Below are 20,830 nucleotides of genomic sequence, written 5' to 3'. Positions count from 1 at the left end.
GTATATTTCATTGAAAGAATTCATTTGAAGAAACTATTCATGAATAGCTGAAGTATATTTGTAAATCATATGATTCTAACCCCTATAGGGGTCTTGTAGGCGGGTCAAAATGTACTTAAAAATCGCATATAAATGAAGTCGAACCCCGCATGGGACATTTGCCAGTTACCAATAGTAGGTCGATGCTTTTACTGTTGTTACATAATAAAGTACTGTGGTATTCCTAAAACTACTACCTTCAGAGTCAACATTCAAAATATTTTATATAAAAATGTGAAATAGACCAGTTTTCGTTATACACTCTGTGAGATAAAGCTGCTAAACTCTTATCGATAACAATCTGTTTTCAACATAATTGTGGAGAAACACGTTACCGTTTTACAGACTACCACCGAACAGAAAGTTATAGAAGTAAAAACACCATGTCCAGATTGTCTGTATGTGTTAATTCTTTATTTACGTAAAGGTACATAATAAATAAACATCTCGATAAAGGGTTAATTCAGTATTTTATTAGCCTCATCCCTTCCGCTCTCCAATGATCATCTGTCTAGTGTTGTCTGCTATACCATAACACGTCTCGATTCAGCAGCTGCAGCAGAGAGCTGAACATCAGCGGCCTGATATCGGCAGACGTCCGTGGTGTGAGGTTGTGTTCACCTGTATTCATACAGAGGATATTTACGTGCCGTGGTTAATGGGGATTTATAAATAGATTTTTCTGATCGTGTCATTGCGTGTTATGGGAAGGAATTAAGATACAAAACAGTTGGTAAGTTTTCATTATGTTATTTTATTTAGATATACAAATTAGTGTGTATGTTTGTTTAATTGGCCCTTTTCTAATCAAGTGAATGACCTTACCTATTCTCAGGTTTTGTCTTGTAAATACTGATGATTGTATGTTAGTCGTTTAAACCTAACCGTTACCGTATAGTTGATTACAATCGCTGTTTAAACCTAACCGTTACCGTATCATTAAAATTATTGTTTAAACCTTAACCATTGCCGTATCATTAAAATCATTGTTTAAACCTTAACCATTGCCGTATCATTAAAATTATTGTTCAAACCTTAACCATTGCCGTATCATTAAAATTATTGTTTAAACCTTAACCATTGCCGTATCATTAAAATTATTGTTTAAACCTTAACCATTGCCGTATCATTAAAATTATTGTTTAAACCTTAACCATTGCCGTATCATTAAAATTATTGTTTAAACCTTAACCATTGCCGTATCATTAAAATTATTGTTTAAACCTTAACCATTGCCGTATCATTAAAATTATTGTTTAAACCTTAACCATTGCCGTATCATTAAAATTATTGTTTAAAACCTTAACCATTGCCGTATCATTAAAATTATTGTTTAAACCTTAACCATTGCCGTATCATTAAAATTATTGTTTAAACCTTAACCATTGCCGTATCATTAAAATTATTGTTTAAACCTTAACCATTGCCGTATCATTAAAATTATTGTTTAAACCTTAACCATTGCCGTATCATTAAAATTATTGTTTAAACCTAACTCTACCCGTATAATTACAATCATCAATTTATTAATACTGTAAGATAAGAAAACATAATTAATTGTGTTTGTGGCTACCTTTATTACTCAGACTGAAGTTTTCTATGTCTGTAGATACCACGGAATCTTGTGAGTGTTATAGACGAAGAAGCTAGGTTAAGCAAGAATGTCCCTGGATTATTTGATTTGTTTTAAAAGAGACCATTTTACTTGTAGCTCCCCTGCTTTGTCAGTAAACAGTATGTAATCTTGCGCGCTTTAAAATCGCCTGTTTTATTATCTTGTGTTTAAAACAGTCCCACTCTATCAGTGAATAGCTGGTCCTTAGGTTTTCCCAGTCCCACTCTATCAGTGAATAGCTGGTCCTTAAGTTTTCCCAGTCCCATTCTACCAGTGAATAGCTGGTCCTTAAGTTTTCCCAGTCCCATTCTACCAAGGAATAGCTGGTCCTTAAGTTTTCCCAGTCCCACTCTACCAGTGAATAGCTGGTCCTTAGGTTTTTCCCAGTCCCATTCTACCAGTGAATAGCTGGTCCTTAGGTTTTCCCAGTCCCACTCTACCAGTGAATAGCTGGTCCTTAGGTTTTCCCAGTCCCATTCTACCAGTGAATAGCTGGTCCTTAGGTTTTCCCAGTCCCATTCTACCAGTGAATAGCTGGTCCTTAAGTTTTCTCAGTCCTACTCTACCAGTGAATAGCTAGTCCTTAGGTTTTCCCAGTCCCATTCTACCAGTGAATAGCTGGTCCTTAGGTTTTCCCAGTCCCACTCAACCAGTGAATAGCTGGTCCTTAGGTTTCCCCGAGCATGGGTTTCGTACGCTGTTCAATACTTATGAAATCAAACCCGGTTTCAAAATTTTGACAGCTAAACATTATTTAACGATATTCCAGTCTCTAAGAGTGTTACGTATTCATAAACCGAAATCCTCTTGTCATATAACTCTAATCTTAATTTTGGTAAAGTATCAGGCATTTCTAACAACAGTGATAAGATGTCCTTTTAATGGAATCCGCTATTGTCTCGAGACTCTCTTAAATATGCACGTACCATCATATGTACATTAAAACTTGGCATCGGCAAAATAAACGGATCCCTTGCCCTCCTTTGTGAATATCGGTTTTTAATCAGTATTCATGAAGTTTAAGTATGCAATTTCTGAGATCTTCATATTTGGATTATCCGAAAAAAGGAGTAAAGCGATTCATATAAACTCTTAGCCAATGCCTTCTATTCTTTTAACGTGACTCATCTTTAAAGTTGTGTTGTTGAAAGTTGTGTAGTTGATGTTGGTACAGTTGTGTGTGTTGATGGTGGTACAGTTGTGTATGTTGATGATGGTACACCTTGTTGTGTATAGTGGTTATCTGGTTTACAGTTGATGATCACAGTGTTATGTTTGATGGTGGTACATGTGTTGTTGAGAACTACGGCGGAGTATGTGATATGTTGATTCCTGGTGGTACAGTTGTGTGTGTTTGATGGTATTTAGTTGATGGTGGTACAGTTGTGTGTGTAGCATTCGAAAGAATGGTGGTACAGTTGTGTAACATGATGGTGGTACAGTTGTGTATGTTAATGTGGTACAGTTGTGTATGTTGATGGTGGTACATTTATGTGTATGTTGATGGTGGTACAGTTGTGTATCACATGAATATGTGTATTACAGTTGTGTGTGTTGATGGTAAAATTGTGTAATTTGAAGGTTGGTTGTAGCATGGTTTGTGTTGATGGTGGTACAGTTGTGGCACTGTTGGATGGTGGTACAGTTTGTTTGTGTTGATGATGGTGTACAGTTGTGTATGTTGATGGTGGTACAGTTGTGTATGTTGATGGTGGTACAGTTGTGTATGTTGATGGTGGTACAGTTGTTGTATGTTGATGGTGGTACAGTTTGTGTGTGTTGATGGTGGTACAGTTGTGTGTGTTGATGGTGGTACAGTTGTGTGTTGATGGTGGTACAGTTGTTGATGTTGTTGATGGTGGTACAGTTGATGTGGTACAGGTTGATGTTGTGGTGGTACAGTTGTGTATGTTGATGGTGGTACAGTTGTTGTGTGATGTTGATGTGGTGGTACACAAGTTGTGTGTGTTGATGGTGGTACAGTTGTGTGTGTTGATGGTTGGTACAGTTTGTGTGTATGTTGATGGTGGTACAGTTGTGTGTGTTGATGGTGGTACAGTTTGTGTGTGTTGATGGTGGTACAGTTGTGTGTTGATGGTGGTACACAGTTGTTGTGTAGTACAGTTTGTGTGTTGATGGTGGTACAGTTGTGTATGTTGATGGTGGTACAGTTGTGTGTGTTGATGGTGGTACAGTTGTGTATGTTGATGGTGGTACAGTTGTGTGTGTTGATGATGTTGATGGTGGTACAGTTGTGTATGTTGATGGTGGTACAGTTGTGTGTGTTGATGGTGGTACAGTTGTGTATGTTGATGGTGGTACAGTTGTGTATGTTGATGGTGGTACAGTTGTGTATGTTGATGGTGGTACAGTTGTGTATGTTGATGGTGGTACAGTTGTGTATGTTGATGGTGGTACAGTGGTGTGTTGATGGTGGTACAGTTGTGTATGTTGATGGTGGTACAGTTGTGTATGTTGATGGTGGTACAGTTGTGTGTGTTGATGGTGGTACAGTTGTGTGTGTTGATGGTGGTACAGTTGTGTGTGTTGATGGTGGTACAGTTGTGTATGTTGATGGTGGTACAGTTGTGTATGTTGATGGTGGTACAGTTGTGTATGTTGATGGTGGTACAGTTGTGTATGTTGATGGTGGTACAGTTGTGTGTGTTGATGGTGGTACAGTTGTGTATGTTGATGGTGGTACAGTTGTGTGTGTTGATGGTGGTACAGTTGTGTATGTTGATGGTGGTACAGTTGTGTATGTTGATGGTGGTACAGTTGTGTATGTTGATGGTGGTACAGTTGTGTATGTTGATGGTGGTACAGTTGTGTATGTTGATGGTGGTACAGTTGTGTGTGTTGATGGTGGTACAGTTGTGTATGTTGATGGTAGTACAGTTGTGTTGATGGTGGTACAGTTGTGTGTGTTGATGGTGGTACAGTTGTGTATGTTGATGGTGGTACAGTTGTGTGTTACAGATGGTATGTACAAGGTACAGTTGTGTATGTTGATGGTGGTTTACAGTTGTGTGTTGATGGTGGTACAGTTGTGTATGTTTGAATGGTGGATACAGTTGTGTATGTGTTGTTGATGGTGGTACAGTTGTGTAGTGTTGATGGTCGTGTTGTGTACAGTTGTTGTGTATGTTGATGGTGGTACAGTTGTGTATGTTGATGGTGGTGGTACAGCTGTGTATAGTTGATGGTGGTACAGTTTTGTGTAGTTGATGGTGGTACAGTTGTGTATGTTGATGGGGGTACAGTTGTGTAGTTTGATGGTGGTACAGTTGTGTATGTTGATGGTGGTACAGTTGTGTGTTGATGGTGGTACAGTTGTGTGTTGATGGTGGTACAGTTGTGTATGTTGATGGTGGTACAGTTGTGTATGTTGATGGTGGTACAGTTGTGTATGTTGATGGTGGTACAGTTGTGTATGTTGATGGTGGTACAGTTGTGTATGATGGTGGTACAGTTGTGTGTGTTGATGGTGGTACAGTTGTGTGTGTTGATGGTGGTACAGTTGTGTGTGTTGATGATGGTGATGGTGGTACAGTTGTGTATGATGATGGTACAGTTGTGTGTGTTGTGTGTTGATGGTTGATGGTACAGTTGTGTGTGTTGATGGTGGTACAGTTGTGTATGTTGATGGTGGTACAGTTGTGTATGTTGATGGTGGTACAGTTGTGTATGTTGATGGTGGTACAGTTGTGTATGTTGATGGTGTACAGTTTTGTGTGTTGATGGTTGGGTACAGTTGTGTTATGTTTGATGGTGGTACTGTTGTGTATTGATTGGTGGTACAGTTGTGTTTGTTGATGGTGGTTCCATAGTGTATGTTGTTGGTGGTACATGTTTTGTGTTTGTTGATGGTGGTACAGTTGTGTATGTTGTTGATGGTGGTACAAGTTGTGTGTGTGTTGGTGGTAGGTACAGTTGTGTTGTGTTGAAGTGGTGGTACATAGGGGGGGTTTTTTTTTTGTGGGATGTTGATGGTCTGGCGGTACAGTTGTGTGTGTGTTGATGGTAGTACAGTTGTGTGAGCGCTTGATGGTGGTACAGTGTGTTTGTGTTGATGGTGGTTCACAGTTGTGTAAGTTGATGGTGGTACTGTTGTGTGTTGATGGTGGTACAGTTGGTTATGTTGATGGGTGGTACAGTTGTGTATGTTGATGGTAGTGGTACAGTTGTGTGTGTGATTGATGGTGGTACAGTTGTGTATGTTGATGGTGGTACTGTTGTGTATGTTGATGGTGGTACAGTTGTGTATGTTGATGGTGGTACAGTTGTGTGTGTTGATGGTGGTACAGCTGTGGATGTTGATGGTGGTACAGTTGTGTATGTTGATGGTGGTACAGTTGTGTGTTGATGGTGGTACAGTTGTGTATGTTGATGGTGGTACAGTTGTGTATGTTGATGGTGGTACAGTTGTGTATGTTGATGGTGGTACAGTTGTGTGTTGATGGTGGTACAGTTGTGTATGTTGATGGTGGTACAGTTGTGTATGTTGATGGTGGTACAGTTGTGTATGTTGATGGTGGTACAGTTGTGTATGTGTACAGTTGTGTGTGTTGATGGTGGTACAGTTGTGTGTGTTGATGGTGGTACAGTTGTGTGTTGTTTGATGGTGGTACAGTTGTGTGTGTATGTTGATGGTGGTACAGTTGTATTATGTGTATGTTGATGTGGTACAGTTGTGTGTTGATGGTGGTACAGTTGTGTGTTGTGTGGTGATGGTGGTACAGTTTGTGTGTGTGATGGTGGTACAGTTGTTTGTGTTGATGGTATGTTGATGGTGGTACAGTTGTGTGTGTGTGATGATGGTGGTACAGTTGTGTATTGTGTTGATGGTGGTACAGTTGTTGTGTGATGTTGTATGGTGTGTACACAGTTTGTACAGTTGTTGGTGGTTGATGGTGGTGGTACAGTTGTGTGTGTTGATGGTGGTACAGTTGTGTATGTTGATGGTGGTACAGTTGTGTGTGTTGATGGTGTGGTTGTGTAGTTGTGTGTGTTGATGGTGGTACAGATGGTGGTACAGTTGTGTGTGTTTGATGGTGGTACAGTTGTGGATGTTGATGGTGGTACAGTTGTGTGTGTTGATGGTGGTACAGTTGTGTATGTTGATGGTGGTACAGTTGTGTATGTTGATGGTGGTACAGTTGTGTGTGTTGATGGTGGTACAGTTGTGTGTGTTGATGGTGGTACAGTTGTGTATGTTGATGGTGGTACAGTTGTGTGTGTTTATGGTGGTAAAGTTGTGTGGTTGATGGTGGTACAGTTGTGTTGATGTTTGTTGATGGTGGTACAGTTGTGTGTGTTGATGGTGGTACAGTTGTGTGTTGATGTTGATGGTGGTACAGTTGCTGGTACAGTTGTTGATTGATGGTGGTACAGTTGTGTATGTTGATGGTGGTACAGTTGTGTGTGTTGATGGTGGTACAGTTGTGTATGTTGATGGTGGTACAAGTTGTGTGTGTTGATGGTGGTACAGTTGTGTATGTTGATGGTGGTACAGTTCGTGTATGTTGATGGTGGTACAGTTGTGTGTGTTGATGGTGGTACAGTTGTGTATGTTGATGGTGGTACAGTTGTGTATGTTGATGGTGGTACAGTTGTGTGTGTTGATGGTGGTACAGTTGTGTGTGTTGATGGTGGTACAGTTGTGTATGTTGATGGTGGTACAGTTGTGTGTGTTGATGGTGGTACAGTTGTGTATGTTGATGGTGGTACAGTTGTGTGTGTTGATGGTGGTACAGTTGTGTATGTTGATGGTGGTACAGTTGTGTATGTTGATGGTGGTACAGTTGTGTGTGTTGATGGTGGTACAGTTGTGTATGTTGATGGTGGTACAGTTGTGTATGTTGATGGTGGTACAGTTGTTTGTGTTGATGGTGGTACAGTTGTGTATGTTGATGGTGGTACAGTTGTGTGTTGATGGTGGTACAGTTGTGTATGTTGATGGTGGTACAGTTGTGTATGTTGATGGTGGTACAGTTGTGTATGTTGATGGTGGTACAGTTGTGTGTGTTGTGTGTTGATGGTGGTACAGTTGTGTATGTTGATGGTGGTACAGTTGTGTATGTTGATGGTGGTACAGTTGTGTATGTTGATGGTGGTACAGTTGTGTGTGTTGATGGTGGTACAGTTGTGTATGTTGATGGTGGTACAGTTGTGTATGTTGATGGTGGTACAGTTGTGTATGTTGATGGTGGTACAGTTGTGTATGTTGATGGTGGTACAGTTGTGTATGTTGATGGTGGTACAGTTGTGTGTGTTGATGGTGGTACAGTTGTGTATGTTGATGGTGGTGCAGTTGTTGTGTGTTGATGGTGGTACAGTTGTGTATGTTGATGGTGGTACAGTTGTGTGTTGATGGTGGTACAGTTGTGTGTATGTTGATGGTGTACAGTGTGTATGTTGATGGTGGATTACAGTTGTGTGTTGATGGTGGTACAGTTGTGTATGTTGATGGTGGTACAGTTGTGGATGTTGATGGTGGTACAGTTGTGTATGTTGATGGTAGGTACAGTTGTTTGTGTTGATGGTGGTACAGTTGTGTATGTTGATGGTGGTACAGTTGTGTATGTTGATGGTGGTACAGTTGTGTATGTTGATGGTGGTACAGTTGTGTATGTTGATGGTGGTACAGTTGTGTGTGTTGATGGTGATTGGTACAGTTGTGTAGTTGATGTGGTGCAGTTGTATGTTGATGGTTGTGTATGTTGTGGTGGTAAAGTTGTATGGTGGGTACAGTTGTGGATGTTGATGGTGGTACAGTTGTGTATGTTGATGGTGGTGCTGTTGTTTGTGTTGATGGTGGTACAGTTGTGTATGTTGATGGTGGTACAGTTGTGTGTTGATGGTGGTACAGTTGTGTATGTTGGTGGTACAGTTGTGTATGTTGATGGTTGGTACAGTTGTGTTGTGTTGATGGTACAGTTGTGTATGTTGATGGTGGTACAGTTGTGTATGTTGATGGTGGTACAGTTGTGTATGTTGTGGTGGTGGTAACAGTTGTGTATGTTGATGGTGGTACAGTTGTGTGTGTTGATGGTGGTACAGTTGTGTATGTTGATGGTGGTACAGTTGTGTATGTTGATGGTGGTACAGTTGTGTATGTTGATGGTGGTACAGTTGTGTGTGTTGATGGTGGTACAGTTGTGTATGTTGATGGTGGTACAGTTGTGTATGTTGATGGTGGTGCAGTTGTGTGTGTTGATGGTGGTAGTCAGTTGTGTTGTTGATGTGGTACAGTGTGTGATGTTGTGGTGGTACAGTTGTGTGTGTTGATGGTGTAACAGTTGTGTGTGTTGATGGTTGTACAGTTGTGTATGTTGATGGTGGTACAGTTGTGTAATAGTTGATGGTGGTTTACAGTTGTGTATGTTGATGGTGGTACAGTTGTGTGTGTTGATGGTGGTACAGTTGTGTATGTTGATGGTGGTACAGTTGTGTGTGTTGATGGTGGTACAGTTGTGTGTGTTGATGGTGGTACAGTTGTGTATGTTGATGGTGGTACAGTTGTGTGTGTTGATGGTGGTACAGTTGTGTGTGTTGATGGTGGTACAGTTGTGGTGGTACAGTTGTGTATGTTGATGGTGGTACAGTTGTGTATGTTGATGGTGGTACAGTTGTGTATGTTGATGGTGGTACAGTTGTGTGTTGATGGTGGTACAGTTGTGTATGTTGATGGTGGTACAGTTGTGTGTTGATGGTGGTACAGTTGTGTATGTTGATGGTGGTACAGTTGTGTGTGTTGATGGTGGTACAGTTGTGTATGTTGATGGTGGTACAGTTGTGTGTGTTGATGGTGGTACAGTTGTGTATGTTGATGGTGGTACAGTTGTGTGTGTTGATGGTGGTACAGTTGTGTGTTGATGGTGGTACAGTTGTGTATGTTGATGGTGGTACAGTTGTGTGTGTTGATGGTGGTACAGTTGTGTATGTTGATGGTGGTACAGTTGTGTATGTTGATGGTGGTACAGTTGTGTATGTTGATGGTGGTACAGTTGTGTGTGTTGATGGTGGTACAGTTGTGTATGTTGATGGTGGTACAGTTGTGTGTTGATGGTGGTACAGTTGTGTGTTGATGGTGGTACAGTTGTGTATGTTGATGGTGGTACAGTTGTGTATGTTGATGGTGGTACAGTTGTGTATGTTGATGGTGGTACAGTTGTGTATGTTGATGGTGGTACAGTTGTGTATGTTGATGGTGGTACAGTTGTGTGTGTTGATGGTGGTACAGTTGTGTATGTTGATGGTGGTACAGTTGTGTATGTTGATGGTGGTACAGTTGTGTATGTTGATGGTGGTACAGTTGTGTATGTTGATGGTGGTACAGTTGTGTGTGTTGATGGTGGTACAGTTGTGTATGTTGATGGTGGTACAGTTGTGTGTGTTGATGGTGGTACAGTTGTGTGTATGTGATGGTGGTACAGTTGTGTATGTTGTGGTGGTACAGTTGTGTGTGTTGATGGTTGGGTACCAGTTGTGTATGTTGATGGTGGTACAGTTGTGTGTTGATGGTGGTACAGTTGTGTATGTTGATGGTGGTACAGTTGTGTGTTGTGATGGTGGTACAGTTGTTTGTGTGTTGATGGTGGTACAGTTGTGTATGTTGATGGTGGTACAGTTGTTATGTTGATGGTGGTTGTGTGTATGTTGATGGTGGTACAGTTGTGTGTGTTGATGGTGGTACAGTTGTGTGTATTGATGGTACAGTTTGTTTGTTGATGGTGGTACAGTTGTGTTGTGTGATGTTTGTGTACAGTTGTTGATGGACTGGTGGTACAGTTGTGTGTGTTGATGGTGGTACAGTTGTGTATGTTGATGGTGGTACAGTTGTTTGTGTTGATGGTGGTACAGTTGTGTATGTTGATGGTGGTACAGTTGTGTATGTTGATGGTGGTACAGTTGTGTGTTGATGGTGGTACAGTTGTGTATGTTGATGGTGGTACAGTTGTGTATGTTGATGGTGGTACAGTTGTGTATGTTGATGGTGGTACAGTTGTGTATGTTGATGGTGGTACAGTTGTGTATGTTGATGGTGGTACAGTTGTGTATGTTGATGGTGGTGCAGTTGTGTGTGTTGATGGTGGTACAGTTGTGTGTTGATGGTGGTACAGTTGTGTATGTTGATGGTGGTACAGTTGTGTGTGTTGATGGTGGTACAGTTGTGTATGTTGATAGTAGTACAAGTTGTGTGTATTGATGGTGGTACAGTTGTGTATGTTGATGGTGGTACAGTTGTGTGTGTTGATGGTGGTACAGTTGTGTATGTTGATGGTGGTACAGTTGTGTATGTTGATGGTGGTACAGTTGTGTATGTTGATGGTGGTACAGTTGTGTGTGTTGATGGTGGTACAGTTGTGTATGTTGATGGTGGTACAGTTGTGTGTTGATGGTGGTACAGTTGTGTATGTTGATGGTGGTACAGTTGTGTATGTTGATTGTGGTACAGTTGCTGTGATGTGTGATGGTGTACAGTTGTGATGTGTTGATGGTGGTACAGTTGTGTATGTTGATGGTGGTACAGTTGTTTGTGTTGATGGTGGTACAGTTGTGTATGTTGATGGTGGTACAGTTGTGTATGTTGATGGTGGTACAGTTGTGTGTGTGTTGATGGTGGTACAGTTGTGTATGTTGATGGTGGTACAGTTGTGTGTGTTGATGGTGGTACAGTTGTGTATGTTGATGGTGGTACAGTTGTGTGTGTTGATGGTGGTACAGTTGTGTATGTTGATGGTGGTACAGTTGTGTATGTTGATGGTGGTACAGTTGTGTATGTTGATGGTGGTACAGTTGTGTGTGTTGATGGTGGTACAGTTGTGTATGTTGATGGTGGTACAGTTGTGTGTTGATGGTGGTACAGTTGTGTATGTTGATGGTGGTACAGTTGTGTATGTTGATGTGGTATGTTGATGGTGGTACAGTTGTGTGTGTTGATGGTGGTACAGTTGTGTATGTTGATGGTGGTACAGTTGTGTATGTTGATGGTGGTACAGTTGTGTATGTTGATGGTGGTACAGTTGTGTATGTTGATGGTGGTACAGTTGTGTATGTTGATGGTGGTACAGTTGTGTGTTGATGGTGGTACAGTTGTGTATGTTGATGGTGGTACAGTTGTGTGTGTTGATGGTGGTACAGTTGTGTATGTTGATGGTGGTACAGTTGTGGATGTTGATGGTGGTACAGCTGTGGATGTTGATGGTGGTACAGTTTTGTGTGTTGATGGTGGTACAGTTGTGTATGTTGATGGTGGTACAGTTGTGTATGTTGATGGTGGTACAGTTGTGTGTGTTGATGGTGGTACAGTTGTGTATGTTGATGGTGGTACAGTTGTGTGTGTTGATTGGTTGGTACAGTTGTGTGTTTGATGGTGGTACAGTTGTGTATGTTGATGGTGGTACAGTTGTGTGTGTTGATGGTGGTACAGTTGTGTGTGTTGATGGTGGTACAGTTGTGTATGTTGATGGTGGTACAGTTGTGTATGTTGATGGTAGGTACAGTTGTGTATGAATGATGGTGGTACAGTTGTGTATGTTGATGGTGGTACAGTTGATGTAGTGTTGTTGATGGTGGTAACAGTTGTGTATGTTGATGGTGGTACAGTTGTGTGTGTTGATGGTGGTGGTACAGTTGTGTATGTTGATGGTGGTTACAGTTGTGTATGTTGATGTGTGAGTACAGTTGTGTGTGTTGTTGTGGTATAAATGGTTTTACAATACTAGTTGATACAATAATAGTTGTTCATGTAATGATATTAGACAATTCATTGACTATTACGCTTTGACCAAATATAGAAGTTGTCTACCAATTGGTATTAAAGTTTGTACAATGTGTACTAACAATTCATTAACGGTATTACCTGCTTTGACCAAAATTACTATATATGAAATACTAATTGACAATTCTATTAACCAGTATTACTCTTTTACCAAATAGAAGTTGTCTCTATAATGATACTAGACAATTCAATAACGGTATTACTCTTTGACCAAATAGAAGTTGTCCTATAATGATACTAGACAATTCATTAACGGTATTACGCTTTGACCAAATAGAAGTTTGTCTATAATGATACTAGACAAATTCATTAACGGTATTACTCTTTGACCAAATAGAAAGTTGTCTATAATGATACTAGGGACAATTCATTGAAGGTATTACTTATTTGAACCAAATAGAAGTTTGTCTAAGAATGATACTAGACCAATTCATTAACGGTATTACATCTTCCGACCAAATAGAAGTTTGTCCTATAATGATACTAGACAATTCATTAACGGTATTAATCTTTGACCAAATAGAAGTTTCGATCAATAGAAGTTGTCTAGACAATTCATTAACGGTATTAATCTTTGAAAAAATAGAAGTTGTCTATAATGATACTAGACAATTCATTAACGGTATTAATCTTTGACCAAATAGAAGTTGTCTATAATGATACTAGACAATTCATTAACGGTATTACTCTTTGACCAAATAGAAGTTGTCTATAATGATACTAGACAATTCATTAACGGTATTACTCTTTGACCAAATAGAAGTTGTCTATAATGATGACACTAGACAATTCATTAACGGTATTACTCTTTGACCAAATAGAAGTTGTCTATAATGATACTAGACAATTCATTAACGGTATTACTCTTTGACCAAATAGAAGTTGTCTATAATGATACTAGACAATTCATTAACGGTATTACTCTTTGACCAAATAGAAGTTGTCTATAAAGATACTAGACAATTCATTAACGGTATTACTCTTTGACCAAATAGAAGTTGGTCTATAATGATACTAGACAATTCATTAACGGTATTACTCTTTGACAAATAGAATGTTGTCAATAATACGCATACTAGACAATTTCATTAACGGTATTACTCTTTGACCAAATAAAAGTTGTCTATAATGATACTAGACAATTCATTAACGGTATTTACTCTTTGAACCAAATAGAAGTTGTTATTCATAACTATAATGATACTAGACAATTCATTAACGGTATTACTCTTTGACCAAATAGAAGTTGTCTATAATGATACTAGACAATTCATATAACGGTATTACTCTTGGAACTAAATAAAAGTTGTCTATAATAAATATGCCGATACTAAGATACATAGACAATGCATTAACGGTATTACTATTTGACTAAATAAAAGTTGTCAATAATAAATATGCCGATACTAAGATAATAGACAATTCATTAACGGTATTACTATTGGACTAAATAAAAAGTGTCAATCATAAATATGCCGATACTAGATAATAGACAATTGCATTAACGGTATTACTCTTTGACCAAATAAAAGTTATCAATATAAATATGCCGATACTAGATAATAGACAATTCATTAACGGTATTACTATTGACCAAATAAAAGTGTCAATTCATAAATATGCCGATACTAGACATAATAGACAATGCATTAACGGTATTACTATTTGACTAAATAAAAGTTGTCAATATAAATATGCCGATACTAGATAATAGACAATGCATTAACGGTATTACTATTTGACCAAATAAAAAGTGTCAATCATAAATATGATTACTAGATAATAGACAATGCATTAACGGTATTACTATTTGACTAAATATTAAAAAGTGTCTCAATAGAAGTATGTCTATAATGATAACTAGACAATTCATTAACGGTATTACTCTTTGACTAAATAGAAGTTGTCAATAAAATGATAGCTAGACAATTCATTGAAGGTATTACTCTTTTACCAAAATAGAAGTTGTCTATAATGATACCTAGACAATTCATTAACGGTTACTCTTTTGACTAATAGAGTTGTCTATAATGATACTAGACAATTCATTAACGGTATTACCTTTGACCAAATATTGAAGTTGTCTCCTATAATGATACTAGATACTAGACAATTCATTAACGGTATTACTCTTTGACCAAATAGAAGTTGTCTATAATGATACTAGACAATTCAATAACGGTAGTTACTCTTTTGACCAAATAGAAAGTTGTCTATAATGCTGGATACTAGACAATTCATTAACGGTATTACTATTGGACTAAATAAAAGTTGTCAATAATAAATTATGCCGATACTAGATAATAGACAAATAGAAGTTGTCTATAATATACTAGACAATTCATTAACTATTTTGAGACTAAATAAAAAGTGTCAATCATAAATATGCCGATACTAGATAATAGACAATGTATTAACGGTATTACTATTTGACCAAATAAAAGTTTGTCAATCATAAATATGCCGATACTAGATAATAGACAATGTATTAACGGTATTACTATTGGACTAAATAAAAGTTGTCAATCATAAATATGCCGATACTAGATAATAGACAATGCATTAACGGTATTACTATTGGACTAAATAAAAGTGTATCAATCATAAATATGCCGATACTAGATAATAGACAATGCATTAACGGTATTACTATTGGACTAAATAAAAAGTGTCAATCATAAATATGCCGATACTAGATAATAGACAATGTATTAACGGTATTACTATTGGACTAAATAAAAAGTGTCAATCATAAATATGCGATACTAGATAATAGACAATGTATTAACGGTATTACTATTGGACTAAATAAAAGTTATCATCAATCATAAATATGCCGATACTAGATAATAGACAATGTATTAACGGTATTACTATTGGACTAAATAAAAAGGTTGTCAATCATAAATATGCCGATACTAGATAATAGACAATGCATTAACGGTATTACTATTTGACTAAATAAAAGTTATCAATCATAAATATGCCGATACTAGATAATAGACAAATGCATCAACGGTATTACTATTTGACCAAATTAAAGTTATTCAATAATAAATATGCCGATACTAGATAATAGACAATGCATTAACGGTATTACTATTGGACTAAATAAAAAGTTGTCAATCATAAATATGCCGATACTAGATAATAGACAATGCATTAACGGTATTACTATTGAACTAAATAAAAGTTATCAATAATAAATATGCCGATACTAGATAATAGACAATGCATCAACGGTATTACTATTGGACTAAATAAAAAGTGTCAATCATAAATATGCCGATACTAGATAATAGACAATGCATTAACGGTATTACTATTGGACTAAATAAAAAGTGTCAATCATAAATATGCCGATACTAGATAATAGACAATGCATTAACGGTATTACTATTGGACTAAATAAAAGGTGTCAATCATAAATATGCCGATACTAGATAATAGACAATGCATTAACGGTATTACTATTGAACTAAATAAAAGTTATCAATAATAAATATGCCGATACTAGATAATAGACAATGTATCAACGGTATTACTATTGGACTAAATAAAAGTTGTCAATCATAAATATGCCGATACTAGATAATAGACAATGCATTAACGGTATTACTATTGGACTAAATAAAAAGTGTCAATCATAAATATGCCGATACTAGATAATAGACAATGTATTAACGGTATTACTATTGGACTAAATAAAAAGTGTCAATCATAAATATGTCGATACTAGATAATAGACAATGTATTAACGGTATTACTATTGGACTAAATAAAAAGTGTCAATCATAAATATGCCGATACTAGATAATAGACAATGTATTAACGGTATTACTATTGGACTAAATAAAAGGTGTCAATCATAAATATGCCGATACTAGATAATAGACAATGTATTAACGGTATTACTATTGGACTAAATAAAAAGTGTCAATCATAAATTTGCCGATACTAGATAATAGACAATGCATTAACGGTATTACTATTGGACTAAATAAAAAGTGTCAATCATAAATATGTCGATACTAGATAATAGACAATGCGTTAACGGTATGTAGTTAGCTACGAACAATTAACATTATATATTTCTAAATACCAGATGTATCCGAAACAATCGTTTTGACTAGATATCAGATCTCCCTTTATGTTCAAATTAATGTCACCTACCAACACTAAATAAAGATACATATATTGTAGGATACACTATCTATTCACGATGTGTCCAGAGCTAAGAATCGTTAGGTATTGACACAAACAACTCTAAAATGTATTTAACAAATTCCTCATAGTCGTCATTTCTTTTTTGAAAACTACTCGGCATAAAGATAGAAACACACACCGCTTTGATGACAATGAAAAAGTTTGAATCAGTGTTTGACAATCTGTGTAGGGAAACATGACATACATACATTTTTGATAACTGTTTAAATGGGTTTTAATGAGAACATGCTTATTGAAATCCATCATTTTGGTTTGAGACTGTAAAAGCTCTTAAAATCGGTCAAAAGTAATTCTGTTTTCACTTTAGACATCCAACAAGGTCCCAGAGGAAATGAAAGCAATTGCCGAACAAACCTGCGAATATTTTATGACTTAGACTCGCATATACCGATAAAAGAAAGTACATTGCTATAAGTATATCCATTAAAAAACTGTCTGGATTTATGAATCTCCAACTAGTGTGAGAGTAGTTAAGATAAAATTAAAATCCTCTTTAGATGGTGTCTACGTGTCCCCTCCTCGCCTTAGCGAACCAATTGTTAGTGAACCTTTATGGAACAGTGATTAAACCGCGATGAAGTTATTACGTTATCAAGAGGAAAGAATAAAAAAGGAACAAAATGTCAGGTTTATCATTTTGGATCACACGTGAAAATAATGTATCGAAATGATAGGAATGGGGTTTATAATTGAGAAGCATAGTTGATAAAACAAGAACCAATAAAATCAAATATTGTGTTAATATGATTTATTCCTCTGGCTAACATCTGGTAGATCTAGTTTGAAAACATTACTGCTAGCGTCTGTTCCGACTTAAAAGTTAAGGCATTGAGTATAACTAATCGAGCTTCAAGGTTCCAAAGTCATGACGATAGTGTGACTTAAACGCAATGCATTATTACTTGTGTGGAGGACGAAACACTCCCTTATCTTTGTACAGCTATGGCTTTATACTAGATAACAACTCAATGGTTTCAGACGATCACAGAGAAAAACGTTACTGCATTAATTGTGCGCTATACAGAATGGTACCCATTGTTTTGAAGGACGGAAAAATCCCTTTCTCGACTTGGATACGATGTTGAAGAAATTTGACTGTATATATTCAACGAGTTATCATCAAAATCACAAACAGGCATTATAGCATAATTGTAATTCTAAAACTTTTGAAATGAGGAACAGGTACAGAAGTTGTATTTGTGTAAAAGAGAGAAACGATTAAATGCGCATTTCCCCTCTACACAACGTTCTATATATATATATATATGTGTGTGTGTAAATGTGTTATTAACATATTTAAGTAAGAGTGAATGTTTTTCTTATGAAGATATCATATGACCATTTTGGATATATTAAAAATCTGTTTTTGTTTAGAATAATTCTAGTGCCATCCGATGTAAGTCTACTCTTTCTTACCGACAATATGGACAATATATGCTACCTTGTATATGGAGTTTACAATGATTAACATAGAGTATTTCATATTCGTCTATAATTTCCTCAACATGATCTCGTAACCTGTAATTGTATATCTAGACAATGTTATCTGACGACCCATAACCAAGTTTGACTCTCTATTTTGTTATTTCAATTGAAGTAAATAACTTTGTTGTTGCTGAAATCATGCATTGGCGTTCAAGCGTTTAAACATATATTTAGTGAGCGGAATTCCTCTGTTATATTATATATGGGGACCGGCTCCTCACAGACATGTACGTGAAACAGCAGCAATGTATTTAAATAAATATATCGTCCCGAAATTTGAGTCTGCAAACTATTTGTGATTTCATATAGCACTGGACTCGGCGAAGTTAATGAAGGTCTATCCCTGCTGGGTAGAAAAGAGACACTCGGACGCCATTTCAAGTGGTTGAAATAAAGAAGTCCGCCGGTCAAACGACTAGTTAGTAGTAGGTGATGGATTTCTTCTTAACCTACAGATGACGTACAGTTTCAATGGGCAATGGAGTTAATGTGAAAAGTATGTGAACTCTCTGTCATTACTCAAATCCGCTAGTGTTTATATATCATAGACATGGCTTAATTGGAGATAAGCATGTGGCATGCAGATATTGGAGTGAATGTGTTTGAGATTAGGGCCAACTGCCATACCACTGTGATATATAGTTGATCAGGAACCGCCGGAAGGTTCGCTTCCTCCATCAACTACCAACAACACTAACACACCTTACAGTTCTCCTCCTGTCTCAATGCTCGCCTTATAACTACTCTACATCCAAGTTTATAGTTTGAAGAATAATTTGCAAATTTTCTTTATCCCATAACTATGCATGTTTCAAAATAGAAAAACAACACGTGATCAATTACACCTACGGCGCCTCTGATTGGTTCACAGAACATTGGCTCGCTGTTTAGGCACTGTATTTTATGGTGGAAATATATATCATTACACATTGTATGGTGGATAGTTTTCTGATGGAAGACGAGAAATGGTTACATTTATATATAAGTTTCTAAACTACCGTTAGTAAATTAAAAAAAAAAAAAAATAGACACACGCTAAAGCTGGTATCTTTTCACAATATGAGAAGTATCTCACTGGAATCAATATGATAGACAAGAATCAGATGTTTGGGAACCTCCATTTATCCTGCCGGGACACATTGCATGACAAATCGCTGCTAGATGATTGTGTTTTCTGCAAACTTTGATATATCAACAAACGATGATCAGAAAGTGACGTCATAATTGTATCAATAATAGTATCAAGAGACGCATGCTGAGAAAATATACCGTTATATTTACATTGCCATTTTACAGTACATATATGATGGTACTAAGCCCAATATGTTTGATTTTCCAATGTTAACATTATCAGTTAGGTTCTGACGTACTTATACCATAATCAAATTTCAAGAGGTTGTCATGATAACACTTGATTTCAGTCAGTGTGATAATTCACTGAAAGAATGTTTAAATATTCTTATAATTGGTCAAAATGAAAATATTTGAAATGGATTGAAATGTTGTATTTATCTTTGTATATCTGGTTTGATGCTGTTTAGTCGATTGTCCATAAGTTGACAACCTACTGGAGGACAGTGGCATCCAATATTTCCTGCCAAATCATAGGCTGTTTGATCAACTGTTATTTTTCTCCATGCAGACGTATACGTCTTTTTTCATGTTTTATTGTTTTTTTATCTGTTTCCTTTTTTAAACGATAATGACTACATCATATGTAAATATAAGCATCGGTTGTCATATTTGTGACATGCATTGGTGTTTAAAATACATTGGATATGCTAGAACACCCAATATATGTGACACACCAATGCATGTCAAAAATGTGATAACCTATGTTAAAATGATAATGTCAACAGACGCATGATAAGACAGTACCGTCATAATAATGTTATCAGACGCTTGATCAGACAGTGATGTCATAATTATGTAATCATATGCACATATCAGATACATTGTAGTACAATGTCAATAGACGCATGATCAGACAGGAACGTTATAATAACGTCAATAGACGCATGGTCAGACAGTAACGTTATAATAACGTCAACAGACGCATGATCAGACAGTAACGTTATAATAACGTCCACAGACACATAATCAGACATTAACGTTATAATAACGTCCACAGACACATGATCAGACTGGTCAGACAGTAACGTTATAATAACGTCAACAGACGCATGATCAGACAGTAACGTTATAATAACGTCCACAGACACATGATCAGACATTAACGTTATAATAACGTCAACAGACACATGATCAGATATTAACGTTATAATAACGTCCACAGACACATAATCAGTGTTATAATAACGTCCACAGACACATATCAGACGGTAACGTTATAATAACGTCAACAGACACATGATCAGACAGTAACGTTATAATAACGTCAACAGACGCATGATCAGACGTTATAATAACGTCCACAGACACATATCAGACAGTTATAATAACGTCCACAGACGCATGATCAGACAGTAACGTTATAATAACGTCCAACAGACGCATGATCAGACAGTAACGTTATAATAACGTCAACAGACGCATGATCAGACAGTAACGTTATAATAACGTCAACAGACGCATGATCAGACAGTATCGTTATAATAACGTCAACAGACGCATGATCAGACGGTAACGTTATAATAACGTCAACAGACGCATGATCA

At 37.1% G+C, this 20,830-nt stretch overlaps 1 protein-coding gene across 1 annotated transcript in view; it reads left to right on the top strand.

Annotated features, from left to right (window-relative positions):
* Positions 1-489: 489 nt before the first annotated feature.
* LOC138305123 (integrin beta-3-like) overlaps positions 490-20,830 on the top strand; it is a 99,558-nt gene continuing 79,217 nt past the window's right edge. The window contains exon 1 of the mRNA XM_069245522.1: positions 490-772. The gene's annotated coding sequence lies outside the window, so the exon portion shown is untranslated. The remainder of the gene's footprint in view (positions 773-20,830) is intronic.

This window comes from Argopecten irradians, chromosome 12, assembly GCF_041381155.1.
Source record: "Argopecten irradians isolate NY chromosome 12, Ai_NY, whole genome shotgun sequence".
NCBI lineage: Eukaryota > Metazoa > Mollusca > Bivalvia > Pectinida > Pectinidae > Argopecten > Argopecten irradians.
The sequence above is the reverse complement of the archived record's forward strand: the minus strand, read 5'-3'. Positions and strand labels throughout refer to the sequence as shown.